This window comes from Sceloporus undulatus, chromosome 6 (genome assembly GCF_019175285.1).
Source record: "Sceloporus undulatus isolate JIND9_A2432 ecotype Alabama chromosome 6, SceUnd_v1.1, whole genome shotgun sequence".
Lineage (NCBI taxonomy): Eukaryota > Metazoa > Chordata > Lepidosauria > Squamata > Phrynosomatidae > Sceloporus > Sceloporus undulatus.
This window is the reverse complement of record NC_056527.1, coordinates 47,734,998-47,748,041: the sequence shown is the minus strand read 5'-3', so window position 1 is coordinate 47,748,041 and position 13,044 is coordinate 47,734,998.

Here is a 13,044-nt window from a genome sequence, read left to right as displayed (position 1 = left end):
TCTCTCTGGATGCTGTACTTGTTCCAAAATCATCCTTGTTTCATTAGTCTTTAATTTTCACAGCACAAACCATCTCCAAAATAAATTAGAAAAAAGATTTAATTCCCTCTAGTATAAATATATGCATTTTGGAAAACAGTAACTTGAGACAATCATATGTATTTAGAATGTACATTTAATTGATTCACCACTTAACAAATATGGTGGATCAGAAACAAAGTTGCTTGAAAAAGAGATCATTATGATCATATACTAAGTTTAGAATTTGTTGTTGTTAATTGCCCTCAAGTTGATCCTGATTCATAGTGATCCAACAGATGAGACAAGGTCCCCTGTCCTTTACTGCTCTGCTTAGGTCCTGCAGGCTCAGGCTCATGGCCTTTCTGGTTGAGCTTAACCATCTGGCATGTGGTCTTCTTCTATTTCTACTGCCCTGTATCTTACCTAGCATCATTGTCTTTTCCAGTGATTTATGCCTTCTCATGAAGTGGCCAAAGTATGACAGCCTCAATTTAGTCATCCTGGCTTCCAGGAAAAGTTTGGGCTTGAACTCTTCTAGAACCCATTTAGTTTATTTTCTTTCTATTGGCTGAGCTCACTAGCTTTCACATCCATATATAATGACAGAGAATACAATGGTCTGGGCAATCCTCACTTTAGTGTTCAGTTATATCTTAACACTTTAGGATCTTCTCTGGGTCTTTCATAGCTTCCCTTCCCAATCCTAGTCTTCTTCTAATTTCTTGACTGCAGTCTCCACTCTGATCAATATTTGATCCAAGGTATGGGAACTCTCTGACTATTTCAGTTTTCCTGTTATCTAGGATGAATTCTTCTAGATCTTCCATGCTAATTATTTTTGTTTTCCTAATGTTCAACATTAAGCCTACCTTGACCATTTCCTCCTTGACCTTCTTCAGTCTTTGTTGATTTCTGCTAGTGGTATTGTGTCATCTACATATCTTAGGTTGTTACAGTTTCTTCCTCCAATTTTCACTCCTCATGTGTCTGAGTCTAATCCCGCTTTGTGCATGATGTTTTCTGCATACACATTAAATAAATAGGGTGCAGCCTTGTCTGACTCCTTTGCCAATCAGGAACCATTCTGTTTCTCCATATTCAGTTCTGATGGCCGCCTCTTGTCCTGAATATAGGTTACAGTCATATATAGTGGCACTCCCTTTTCTTTGAGGGTATTTCGTAGCATTTCATGAACTATGCAATCAAAGTTTTTGCTGTAGTCAATAAACCACATGCAAATTTTCTTTTGGAATTTGCCAGTGTTGAAACAGTGAAGTCAGTTCAATTCATACATAATCCAGCAATAAATCCAGGCAACAATCCAAAGGAAGATCCAAGAGCGTAGTAAAAAAAACAAAACAAGGCAGCTTGAACAGGAACACAAGGCACAAATGTCTCTTATACCACAAAGATCAATTGTCAGTAACAATGTCATGCAGGAGATGGCAGGCTATTTATGGTCTGGCAGCCTCCTGCAAATGCTGTTTGCTGAGCATTTTAGATATAAACACTCGAAGCATCTCTGCCCCTCCTTCTCTCAGTGACCCTGTGATGGGGTAGGAACTGCCAGCTCTGTTCTCTGTGTCTGTGTCCACAGCAGAAGTCTGTGGCTGCTGGGGTGTCTCACCATCTATCTCAGGCACTGTCATGTCTCCCTCTTGCTCTGTCTGAGTCACTATCGGTGTCAGAATCCTCACTGGAGTCTTGGAGACAGGTCATGATACCACAGAGGTTACAACAGCTCCTGAAACTTTATCTTGAATTTTATTTGTTTTCTGTATTAGCATCAGCCATTGCTTGCAATTTTGCAGTTTCCATGGATAAATTAGTGAATTTCCCATTTTTTCATGCCATCTGCTTCAGGGAGGAGAAAAATTTGCAAGGTGCTGAGAGGAAAGGTGGGTTGGCAGGAATGGGTTTCATACTCATAATGTCTCAAGTGTAGGCATGTGAAGTATTCTGAATAAATTGAATTCTTACCTAAATGAGGCATGAATTGATAGAAGGAATGTTTCTGATAAGCACGGGATGCATAAGTGCATAAGCAAGGGACGCGGATCCAAAACCGCAAGAATGGAGGGAGGACTGTATTTAAATATCAAAAAGAAGAAGAAAGCCCCTTCCCTCCTTTAACAGAGGTGGAGAAATGTGGTCTGCCAGCCATAGGCCTCCCCAGCCCCGTTTTTACAGCTTCCTAAACCTCTAGCACCCCCTTAAGCAAGAGAAAAGAACTGCCTCCACAAATGAGCAGATCAAGAACTGACTTGTCAAATTAGTGACAAATTGCATGTGAGAGGGAGGAGCTTATCACTTGGCGTTTTAATTTGGCTCCAGCCTTCCAGGCTGCAGCTGAGACGTGGGATGGAGGTAAGGATTATTGCATACTAAATTGCCACCAAATTGCCAGTCGCCATCATCTCAGGTCAAACCCGGGTCCAAGCCACGCTCCACCAGCACTTTTTAGAAGTTGGAAAGCTTTCTGACTTCTAAAAAGTGCTGGTGGAGCATGGCTTTTGATTTAGTGTGCGATAATCCCTGCCTCCATCCTACATCCCGACTGTAGTCCGGGAGGCTGGAGCCAATTTAAAACACCAAGAAGTAAGCTCCTTCCTCTCACGTGTAATTTGCCACTAATTTGGTGACTATGGATCCATACAGACAGGCCAAAATAAAGCTGCTTCGGGTCACTTTGGAGGAATGCTGTTTAAATGATGTATGTGTCCTAAGAGTCCGGAAACTGCACCAAAGCCACGTTCCAGTCCTTAGCACTGGAGCATGGCTTTGGCACAGCTTCCGGACTCTTAGGAGGCATGCATCATTTAAACAGCATACCTCCAAAGTGAGCTGAAGCAGCTTTATTTTGGCCTGTCTGTATGGGGCCAAAGTTATTTCTTCATCTGCTAATTTGTGGAGGCAGTTCTTTTCTCTTGCATAAGGGGGTGCTAGAGATTTGGGGAGCTGTAAAAGGGGGGCTGGGCTGGGGATGCCTGTGGCTGACAGACCACATTTCTTCAAACACACACACACACACACACACTGTTAAATGAAGGAAGGGGCTTTCTTCTTTTTGATATTTCAGTATAACTATTCAGTGCCAATTGTCCCCTGAATAAAACATTATCACCTTGAGAAGGAAGTTCTGTGTGTCACTCGCTATTATAATCTATTTGAATCAAATTTCTCATGATGGGCCTCACAACTAAAGAAGCTAGAAAGTCACCCCAAACTCCCCTGTAGCTCCAACATAATGATATACAACTGTAAGAATTAGATAAAATGTGTAGATAATTGTCCAAACACTGAAGGGATATGTATCACAGCCAGCCCCCCAATACATCTTACCATGTCTTTTGAAGAAAAATGGCTTCGCTTTACATGTTGTTTATTCACCACTAGGTTAAATACTATAAGATTTTGGCTGTTGCATAAAATGTGAAGTCTCTGGTTGGTTTCACAGGATTAACTTGCCTTTTTGAATCCATCACCTATCATCTGTAAGATACTGTTTTAAACACACTTTTAGGCCTTCGGGACCTATATCTGTCACAGGCTTTTTGCCTGTTTAGTCACGTTGTCTGAAATAGCTGTTCTCAGATTTGGGAGGTACTTTCATTTCTTTTAGACTTCAACATGTTTTAAACTTGTCTGGCTTCTTGCTAAGTTTCCTTTTTTAGCACTTCTATTCCCTGCACAGTGTTATCTCTGACCCACATTATTTTGTTCTCTAGACTTGCAATCTTTCCCTCTAAGCTTTTGGCAAGACAGTTCTTATTCCCTGCTTGCCTTGTTCTGAGCAGTTTTAAATTAGTTTTGAAAATTTTCTAATTCATTCTGACCTATTTCCTGTCTATTGCTGTGTTTAGCAAGATGTTCTTATCGTTTTTATAGCCCTTGCCCTTCAGTTTAGCCAGTTGTGTGTGTGTGTTTGTATGTGTGTGTGCAAATAGAGAAGACAAAAAGAAGATCAGACTCCAGCTCATGAGTAGGCAAGAGCAAAGACTTCAAATGATGACTCCTGCACCCTGCTTTCTTTCATTGTCCAGCATTCTCTCTCTCTCTCTCTCACCCCCCCCCACTAAAGGGATGTTTTTCTCTTTTCTTTCTTTTACCACTGTGCTCTAGCTTGTTTCAGTAGTCATTAGACCCTCCATTCTATAAATTAAGCCTTCCTGACTGTTTTTAAGGCCCCATTCCTACTTACAAATAAATCAGTGTGCGATCCGAATCGATGGATCAATTTGACAGCGGAGCATAGTTCCCACTACATTTGCCCTGGTCGCATTTTTCCCTGTAAAATGATCCACTTGTGGTTCACATTCATGAATGAATCAATTGAAAATGACTCAGTGTCACGGCCAGCCAAGAGCAGCTCTCGGAGGAGGAGGATGAGCCTCCTCCAGAGCAAGAGCTAATTGAGGCTACACCAGGTGCTAATCCTGCTCTGCCAGGTCCCAGCTGTGATCCCCCAGCCCCAGAGGAGGAGGCTCAACCAGGTCCTAGTGCTAGTGAGATGCCTCCTGTGGTGCAACAGCCTAGTGGTGACTCTGGGGAGGAATCATGGCTGGATGTGCCTACCTAAATTGATTCCAATCTGCATGTGGTTCTCACTTGCGCAGATTCTATTTATCGAAAAAGAAGTGGAAAAAAATCAGCATCAAAAAGATGTTGGTTAAATGGGTCTAGTGCATGCCCCCCCTTGTGGAATCGCTTCAGTGATTCCGATTAAGTGGGAACCATATTCTTTTGAACCGGTTCAAACTGATTCACGATCTGATTTAAAAGGTAGTGGGAATGAGCCCTAAGTATAGTTCCAATTATAGTGAATTTATTTCAGCCATGACTCTTTTATTTCATGAAGGGGTGGGGGAAGAAAGAGTAACAGGATCTTTTCCTTTTTTGTGCAAACACACTGAAATTTGGTTCACTTAACATGTAGCCTAACTTGGCAATGTGTTCAGAAATAACTCTGGATTTATCTTCAGTGAATATATGCCCCGATTGCTTTTGAGCCTTTGTGGAAGTAAATAAGCCTTGATTAACAGACAATAGCAAAAGATAAAAGGATGGAGCATCCCTGCTATAATGATGTTCAGGCACAGCTTATAGACTGGGTGATTATCTCCTGAAGGTCTACCTGCCATGCTTTCATAATAGCATATACTGTTGAGTAGAGATTTTTCACCAATACTCCCATCAGTATGATTTCTGTTAGGTATTGCATTTTATATATTTATTTTATTAAAAGCATCTTATCCACTTTTCACATGGAAGTGTTTCCAGAGCAGCTTACAAGTCCATAAAAACAAGGTAATTCCTCCCCTTAGGCTTTATTTAAAAGGAAACGATACAGAAGGAATTATAGAGCCATAGTGTGTTTGTGTGTGTTTTTGTGTGTGTATCTAAAGTGGTGTGCTGTATTTTTAATCTTTTACTGGAAATTATATGTTAAATATGTTTTACTATTTTTAAAACATGCTTTAAGAATAATGATGTCGTTTAATTGTTTTTAAGTTATGTAAATTAATTTTTTTAGCTTAATTTTTAAGAATTATTGTAAATTCCCTTGAATTCTAACTTGGGAAAAAAGCGGGATAAAAATTCAATGAATAAGGAAGAAGGAATGCTAAGGGAAGGGGAGAACAAAAGGTTTGTAAAGGCACCAGTTTGTAAAGTTACATGGCTCTTAGAATGGATGGAAAACAGGGTGGTCACAGTTCAAACATAGTGGGCCTCTACAACATAGGAGGCTGTTGGTCTTCTAGGATGGGCTTTCTGGAGTCTTGTTGGTATTAATCTGTTTCTTGTCACTCTCACCTGCCAGAAAAGATGTAAGAAGGCCCATGTGATGTGTCCAGTGCTCTAGAGCAGGTAGTCCTGCTACACTTCCTGAGTGGACACTTGATTTCAGTGAGAGAATCTAGCAGTGTGTGAAGGAACATTTCCTCACTGTCCACTGCATCTCCAGATAATCAGGCTTTACTTCCCAGAAGCTGAAGCTATACTTTGCGTGGTTTCTGCACACTGAAATCCAAGATGTCCAAGAACACCTGGAGGTCCAAAATTGGGAAGCATATGGTCATCTGTGTAGAGTTAACCCATAGGTCTTTGTTTATGTAACAACAATCAGTGCAGGGCAACAGCCACAGTTTCAGCAGTGGTTCTGCTCTGTCTAATGGTTCTGTGATATGGGTCCTATAACTGTGCAAGAGATCCTTGGAAGCATTATCTTCCAGCTACAGTAAATACAATACCTGCTCTATTTACATGCAGTAGCAATTACCTTGAGCCAATGAAAGCAAACCACTCTTGTACCTGAAGCCTATTTCTCACATAGTTTGGTGTACATTTTGTTATAGTCTCTGTTTAGATGCCATGCTAGCACTGCCATTACATGCCAAGGTTTAGAGCTTGTGTGGGCCATTAGATTAGACAGCTTTTTTTAAAAAAAAAAATGAGACAGATTTGTTGGTGATAGGTCTATCAAGAGCTATTAGTTAGCATAACAATGAAATAGATCTTGTGTGTTAGAAGTAGTATACCGGTTTCTGGAACAAAAAAGCACATTTTCAAGCTTTCCAAAGGACTTTTCTGTCCACATTTCAAACAATGTAAAGGATTAGAAAGACCCTTGATCTAGGAGGACTCTTATGTTAATTCACGTTTACTCAACCTGGACTATATTTATTTAACTAGTCCATGTATATAGAACTTGGTTCGTGCTTATCCAAGCTACTGTACACCAGCTGTGTTAGATGGTAACTCCCATCCTTCCCTGCCACCTTTCCCAACATAGCTGGAGGGCACCAATTTGAGCAAAGCTGATCCAAATTTTGGAAAAGTTACTTAATCGACTACATGCCTTAGAATCCCCCAACTGGCATGGGCAGTGTCCATACTGGCTGAAGAATTCTGAGAATTGTAATCCAATTCCTCCCCCCCCCCCCCCGAGATCAGGACCAATCTGATCTGGTTGGATCTTCTGGGAAGGTGATTTTATACATTAACAATGGTCCTTCAGGAGCAGAAGTACAGGGCCCATGTGAGAAAAATGAAGAGACAAATATAGTATGCCTGGTATATGAAATGGTACAATACATACTCCAGTCTAATGGACATTGGTTCAGAATCTACAGTTACCTAACTGCACCTCTGCACTTAATTAGAGCTATATCTTTAGCCTCTTCAACTCTTTAAGCTTTGAACATGCAGAGTTTAGTTTTATATGAAAACTATGTACAGTTGGCCCTCCACATTTGCAGCTTTGACTTTTGTGGCTTTGATTATTTGTGGTTTTGATTAAATAAGTTATCTCTGGGAATCTCTAGGTCCTCCAGTGCAACTCTGCTAGATGTTGACCATAGAATTGTGCTGGAGAACCTAGATGTTCCTGGAGAAAATACTTCTCTAAGCATTTGTAGGTCTTCCATCATGATCCTATGATCAACCTCTGGCAGATGCTGACCATAGAGTTGCAGTGGAAGACCTAGAGATTCCTAGAGAGGTGTACTCCTAGGTTAAAAAATGTATATTTTTAATTTGTGTTTTTCCACATTCATGGGGATCCTACACCCCTAACTCCAGCAAATGTGGAGGGATCACTGTACAGTCATCCCTTCCCTTATGTGGGGGATCCGTTTTGGACCCCTCCCCACGTAAGGAAAAAATGCGGTTGTTCAAGCCCCATTCAAGTGAATGGGGCTTGTGCCTGCAGTGCGTGTGGCATGCCATTGCCTTTTCCAGCATGCAGCACTGCAACCTCCAGCGTGGCTTCCAGTGTACGATGTGGGTGCACTGTACTTTATTATACTGTTTATCACTAGCTGAAAAATCTTAATTCATGCCTATTCTGTGGTGCAGCTACAATTTTACAGAGACAAAGATATTTGAAGGCCCCAGCCACACAGGGAGCTCATAGTTACCACTTCCTTCTTATACACGCACACTTGCTGCTTTTTTGGTTGTAGAAATGGTTGGCCATTTTAAACCTTAGTGTGTTTGCTTGGTAAGGGAAGGCTTAAATAAATGATGCACTTTTGAAATTCATCTTCAGATGCTGTTTAGGGAACATTAACAGTACATTAAAAAAGGACTGAGGATTGTGATTTTAGCTTCCAGCTAAACCCAGTCTTTAAAGTAAAATTCTGTTTTTGAAACTTTCCTCTGAGGCACACATCTGGGCAGTTCAATAAGTCCAGAAGGGAGAGAGAGAAAGAGAGCCTTATCAGGCATTTACTCAGAGTGCTTTCATCTCCTTGGCACTTTAGTTCAGTGAGACTGTGTATATAGAAGACAGATTGGTATTTAAGCTCCCGGTGGACCACATAATATTGCTCTTTCTGCTGGCTTCGGTAAGGAAATCCTGCCAGCTTCTGTTCAGAATGCCTCCCTGGTAAATGGTATGTGAAGAATGAACCAGGAAGATATGTTTAGAGCATAGTTTAGGAAATAGACCCCTTTTATTCGCTTAATCTATCAGCCTTGAGCTTATCAGCATATTCTCAAGTCGAAACGGAAAGCCATCCCATTTTGTTTTTTTCCCTTCACCAGGCCTATAAGTGATACTTTGGTTGTGCTGCTGCAATAGGAGTTTGGCATGAGATGTCAATGGGTTGAGGATTTTCTTGTAAAAAGAAACCACCAATTTACATTGGCATACTACAGTTTGAGACAAAATTGTGTCTTTTCAGAATGTATTCTGTGACACACTCATCTGGCAAAAAGAGCAGTTTATCTAATGCTACCAACTGCATTTGATATCTAAGCTATTGTCCTATTGCAAACTTTTCATAAAAGTGCATACTGCTTTTCCTGTACTGTATCCTATTTTCAGAGACCTTTTGGTGTTTTTGTAAAATGCGGGACTTACATCATCTTCATCATTTTCAGAACTCATTACAAGTAGCTGTCTCAGAAATTCCACCGTGAAGAAGGGCCTTGCTAGTATAATCCCATTAGGAAAGGGATTAATATAACTGCACAACTTGCTTGCAAAATTTGCTTTCCATCTCCCAATACATTAGATATGAGATACTGTGCAGCTGAGATTTATCAGAGCATTCCTTAATCCTATGCATGTTTACTCTGAGCCATTGCTCAGAGTTTTCTTCTGGGACTTGGGAGATAAGGTTCTGGTTCCCACTTACTGGGTGACTTTGGGACCGGCCATCTTTTCCCACCTGATCTACCTCACCAAGGTCTCTGTGAAAATAAAATTGGGAGTTATTGATGCCACGTTGAGTTCACTGAAGGAAGAGAAACAGAATATGAGTCCAATTAATAAGGAAAATATAAATAACATACTTCATGATGTAGGCATCATGGAGAAACTCAAGCCACTGCCAGTGCTAAGCAGTTCATAACAATGTAAGAAGCCAAGGGGAACTTAGTCCAAAAGCGACTTTTGGGGTGTTTTTTTAAATTAAAAAAATACAAATAAATAAAATTTGGGACCATGACGGGGGGGGGGGGGAGAGCTCATCTTTTTTCTGCATTCAGCGCTCCCATTTTTGGTTGTGCCCCATTTAAGTCATGGCTGTTTATGTTTTTAAAGTCATACATATTAATTCTTTGCATGCAGTTAGTATCATATTTAGTTAGAACAGAAACAAAAGCACAAGGTAAATTGTCATACCAAGAGGAAAGAATCTGAGGCTTAATATTCATTCACATTGTTAAGACCCTGCCTTCCCTCCATAAGGCAGCTTACAATTAACCACAAATACAACATAGATAAAAACATACATTAAAATGTAATTGAACTCTGAATAACATTATACACCATTTAAAACATTGCTCTGTCTGATTTTGTCACCTCAGTTCCAAACTCTCCAGCAGGACAATATCTTTAATAGGCCCAACCAAATATGCACATAATTGCATATTTCAAGATACCAGTTTTATAGTAAGGGCATAATAGTGATATTGTGATAGCAGAGGCTTGGCAGCAGAAGTGTCTCTGGGAAATAAGTCATATCTCACCTGGCTATGAATCTTAAGTTGTAACCTTTCCATCTGCCAGTCTTTCAAGATGCTGTTCCAACAGATGTGTGTTGTGTTCAAAGGGCCTGAGATTACTAGAAAAAAAAAATTAAAGTTATACAGGTGAAACTAAGAAGTAGAGTTGAACAAGTGGGGTGCAGTGTGTAATTCTTTTACTTAGACAGATTTCTCACTGATACCTATGCGAAGCTGTCACTTCTCCTTCTGTGGATACTTTAAAATAGTTTCTCGGGATCAAACTAGGCCTCATTCCCACTACAGAATAAACCAGTTTTTGAGTTGAATTGATGAATTGATTTAATAATAATAATAATAATAATAATAATAAAATTATTATTGATCCAAAGGATCAAGGCCATTTACAAAATTACAGGAACAAATACATAAAATACATAAACAATTTACATAAGCAAATACATAAATTAACTAAACAATATTTAACGTATATAAACTAAAATTCCATCCCTCATCCCTTAACTAAAATACAAGCATCAAATTCCAAATTAAATTCATTAGAAATGTAAAATAGATAAATTTAAAATAACTCCCAGGGACGCTACTGCCAGGCTGCCTCAGCTGATGGAGTTGCTGGAGAAGGCAGGGCAGATATTTAGCGCCAAATAGATGTTCACACTATTTGAGCAGTAGTCTAACCTTTCCACTTCACATTCCCATTTGAATCGATTCAACATGGAGTCATGTCACAGGGCTGACTCCTACAGGGAACTGATTCAGATCTGCAGCTCGTTCACAATAGCAATGAACTGATTCATTGCAAAAGATACGGGTAATTCAGTGGATCCGGAAGAAGTGCTTTAAATGGGTTTAGCACTGGGGACCCTTCACAAACCACATCAGGGAATTGGTGCAAGTATGAACAAGGGCCATTTAAACTGGTTCAGATCCACTTGCAAATCGGGTTATTATGTAGTGGGAATGTGGTCGAAATTTTAAGATGAATATATCTTCCCAAGGATTTTCCCTCTATGAATGGGATTTCTTCAGCAACCTTGCATATTAAGTCTGTGTTTACCTACCAGTGACTAATAAGAAAAGAAAGCACACAAAACATGTGAGAAAAATCATGTGCTATGAGAAATAGATGTATTTCACCTCTTGAGGAAACACCTCCTGCTAAATGTGTCATCTAGCTCATTTACTGTGTAAATCAGGAAATGACTTTTCTGTACAATTACAGTGTTCTCCATTATTTTCTTTCCTCCTTTTTGTCTAGTGAGTCCATTCCATTTCCTTCTCTCATTCAGGTTTTCTTTTTTCCAGCACCAGCTGTGGATTTTTGTCTGTTTCCATTGCCTGCCACCCAGCTGTGATATTTGCTGCTTTCAGTCTCCCAACATTTTGTGCCTCTTATTATAGGGCTGTTTGTATGTGTGGGATGAATGGGTTCCCTCTTGTTTTTTTTCCCCTTGGTAGATTTTCATACTGCTATAAACCTCAGATCTCTTGATATCTCTATATTGTATGAATATTGGCTACAATCATATGAGTACAGAAAGGTAAATCATTGTTAGAAGTTGTTATGAAATTCTTTATTTTCCCTTGCAAATGGCAACAGACTCCTATTAATCTTTTCCATATCTCTTCCACCCTTTTAATCCATAGTATTTTCTATGCATTGTTTGAGGCTATCTTTTTAAAAATAATAATAATATTTGCTCATATTGGCTATAATTTTGGTCAAATTAGAGTATCATGTAATCAAAGGCTTTCTATAAAATTTTGTTTCTATAAAAAGATCAACATTAATAGCATAGAAGCATAATTCTTTCTAAGACGTATTGAGGAGGATGTTTCCAAACTGCTGATCTGGATTCCAAGGTAGATATTAGCATGGCATGTGTTGTGAGAAACCATTACAGAAAAATTAGATAGTGAAAGTGATTGATATGTTATAGAATTTATCAGGAGACTGTAGCTATTTCTTCCCAGACAGGCTGTCTAACTAGCAATAAGGTACAATGTTTATTCTCCTCCATTCCTCACCCTATCATCTTTCATGTGAAAGAAAAGCACTGTGCATTTAGTAATTTGGGGAAATGGGTTGAGATGGGCCACATTGCTATTATTCAGTCTTCTTCTTCAGTACATATGACTGATAATTGGATTTTTGTGGAGATGGCTGTACAGGAATAAGCTACTTCAGTTTTGCAATGCTTGTGTCATGAGGAACGAACAGGATGCACAGGGATGGATGGAGTGGGAGAGAGCAGGGAGAGGATATAATGGTATGCAGGAAGCAGGAAAAAGCTTGGTGACATTCAAAGAAGCAGACTGCAGTGCTATATAATTCAATTATATAGAACAATTAGGCACAGAAATGGCTCAAAAATTATTCATTTTTGCCTGTAGTTTATTCTTAGAAGGATGAAGATGTTCTGGAAATCAATGATCCGCGAAACATGATGTGCTTAGAAAAATGAGAAGATCTCACGAACATATTGCAATGCATGGAAAAGTAGCCACAAAAACATTTTGGATGATACATTTAACACAGTTTGCTCTTCTGAGCAAAAGCTTTCACCATGTGGAGACCACATGGTAGATTTCCTATGGTTTCATGCTTTCAAATGTTGAATTAGGCCCGGAAGTGGTGTTAAAATCTGTGCTTGAAGCATTTGAAAGATCAGTTGTGCCAAATAAAATGAAAATGCAGTGGTACTGAGCAATCTTAAAACTGCACTGTATATGTGAGAACAACTTTAAATTCCAGACATCTTTTTGCAAAAAAAATGCAACTGTTTATTACAGCAGGGCAGAAAATGTTGAATTGAAGAACAAAGTCAAGTATAATTTGATTGGCGATTAGTTACTGATCATAGAACTTCAGTTTCTGAATACCGTTAGTATAGGTCCATGACCGTTCTGGCCCAAGGAGATTATACTCAACAACTCCTTCAGGTGCCTGCTGCAAAAGTGAAACTGTCCCCCCCCCCCCCAATTTCATTTACATTGTGTGTTAATGGTGAACCTTTCTGGGCTTGTTTTTTAAAATGTACTCAACAA